This window comes from Nomascus leucogenys, chromosome 6 (assembly GCF_006542625.1).
Source record: "Nomascus leucogenys isolate Asia chromosome 6, Asia_NLE_v1, whole genome shotgun sequence".
Taxonomy (NCBI): Eukaryota; Metazoa; Chordata; class Mammalia; order Primates; family Hylobatidae; genus Nomascus; species Nomascus leucogenys.
The window spans coordinates 60,930,718-60,933,316 of NC_044386.1; the positions used below are offsets into that span (position 1 = coordinate 60,930,718).

The following is a 2,599-nucleotide window of genomic DNA, read 5'->3' on the forward strand; positions in this document are numbered from 1 at the left end:
AACCTAATGTCCATTGTTGGATGAAACAAAATGTGGTGTAATAATGGAATATTATTCGGCCTTAGAAAGAAGGAAATTCTGATACATGTTACAACATGGATGAACCTTGAGGACATTATGCTAAGCAAAATAAGCCAGTCAAAAAGGACAAATACTGTACAATTCCACTTATATGAGGTATCTAAAGTAATCATACTCATAGAAACAAAGTAGAGTGGTAGTTGCCAGGGGATGGTGGGGAGGGAGGGGAGATGGGGAATTGTTCAATGGGAATAGAGTTTCAGTCATACAAAATGAAAAGGTTATGGAGCTCTACTGTACAGCAGTGTGTATGTATTAATACTATGCTGTACATTTTAAAATTGTTAAGAGGGTAAATTGATGTTACATGTTTTTTTATCACAATTAAAACAAAAACAAAACCACGGTCTAGAAACATCCTTTCTTTGCTGCATCTACTGTGAGAATGAAGACCATTTTCAGCAATCAGACTATCGACATTCCAGAAAATGTCGACATTACTCTGAAAGGACACACAGTTATCGTGAAAGGCCCCAGAGGAACCCTGTGGAGGAACTTCAATCACATCAATGTAGAACTCAGTCTTCTCGGAAAGAAAAAAAAAAGAGGCTCCCAGTTGACAAATGGTGCAGTAACAGAAAGGCACTGGTTACCATTCGGACTATCTGTAGTCATGTACAGAACATGATCAAGGGTGTTATACTGGGCTTCTGTTACAAGATGAGGTCTGTGTATGTTCATTTCCCCATCAACATCATTATCCAGGAGAATGGGTCTCTTGTTGAAATCCAAAATTTCTTGGGTGAAAAATACATCCGCAGGGTTCAGATGAGACCAGGTGTTGCTTGTTCAGTATCTCAAGCCCAGAAAGATGAATTAATCCTTAAAGGAAATAAGATTGAGCTTGTTTCAAATTCAGCCAGCCACAACAGTTAAAAGCAAGGATATCAGGAAATTTTTGGATGGCATATATGTCTCTGAAAAACGAACTGTTCAGCAGGCTGATGACTAAGATCTAAGAGTTGTCCAGCTACAGAAGCAAGATGTCAGATGACTCCTAAAACCTACTTGTGATGTTTAAATGATGCAATAAAAGACCTATTGATTTGGGGAAAAAAAAAAAAAAAAGAAACATCCTTTAATGCTGTTCTGGGTGATGTTCCTCAAGCTGTATCCTCCAGCCAGGTCCTGGAAGACCTATTTTCCAGGTTTCTTCTAGAAAAGGAATGTAAAACTGAGCTTTCTAGACACTTCAAGAGCTGGAACGACAGAAGAGAAACCACCCGATATCAAGGAGTCAGGTGTGGTGGTACACAGACTTGTATTTTTGAGTAAGGACACGACACCACAGAGGAAGATAGCAGAGAAGAGAGTGTCTCCTGAGGGCAGGGAGGGGGCAATGCCAAGAGGAAGCTGCCCCCAAAGAAGGGCACAGCCATGGGACTAGAGCACTGTCCAAGGCTGGCCGCCACTCCACAGGCTGTTGAGTAGCACGGAAACATACAGTGAGGTCACCAGAACAATTGGAAAAGCTACCATGTTGTGGAGGGGCAATGTGAGCAGCTGGGATGTTCAAAAGATTAGCTGGGGAGCAGGACAGAGAGGAGTCTGCAGTTCTGGGAATGACAATGCCATCTTGAATGGCACTTAGAGTCCAATAAGGGCTACACACCATTTAAAAACACTAACTGGCAAATTGCTTGATATTTGATCTTTGAGGGGGTCAAAGTGAATCACTACTTTGTGAGTCCTTTGAGACAGACTTTAAAGTTTAATCCTCTGACATTTTGTAGGTTTTCTAATTTTCATTATAACAATTATAGGCCTGGCCACAGATTTAAGAAAGAATATATCGGCTGGGCATGGTGGCTCATGCCTGTAATCCCAGCACTTTGGGAGGCTGAGGCGGGCGGATCATGAAGTCAGGAGATTGAGACCATCCTGGCTAACACAGTGAAACCCCGTCTCTACTAAAAATACAAAAAATTAGCCGGGCGTGGTGGTGGGTGCCTGTAGTCCCAGCTACTTGGGAGGCTGAGGCAGGAGAATGGCCTGAACCCGGGAGGTGGAGCTTGCAGCGAGCTGAGATTGTGCCACTGCACTCCCAACCTGGGTGACAGAGCGAGACTCTGTCTCAAAAAAAAAAAAAAAAAAAAAAATATATATATATATATATACACACACACAGATATTTATATATTATATTTATATATATATGAATATAATTGTAGAAAACATAAATGCTTTCCCAGAAGTAGACTAGGGAAGGGGAATATTTATGTACAACATGTTCAGCCCAACTTGTCCCCTTGGCAGCGTGACATTGTTGTCCCTTCACCTCATGCTTGGTGCTTACATGACAGAGAAGCTGTACCTTGAGAAATTCAAACAGCAGTCCAACAAGGCTTACTGTAATAAAACCACCAATATGCTTCTGTTCTCATACTGTGGAAAAGTGACTTGGGACAAACCCAGGAATCACACACTTGACATCTCCAGAAATTACTAGGTAATTTGCTACTTAATCCTGTGTCTGGGAAGACTTGGAAATCAAGTCACTCTAACGTCTGAGACCTGA

General features: G+C 41.6%; 1 pseudogene; it reads left to right on the forward strand.

Annotated features, from left to right (window-relative positions):
- Window positions 1–466: 466 nt before the first annotated feature.
- LOC115835484 lies at window positions 467–1,033 on the forward strand (annotated as a pseudogene).
- Window positions 1,034–2,599: the final 1,566 nt, after the last annotated feature.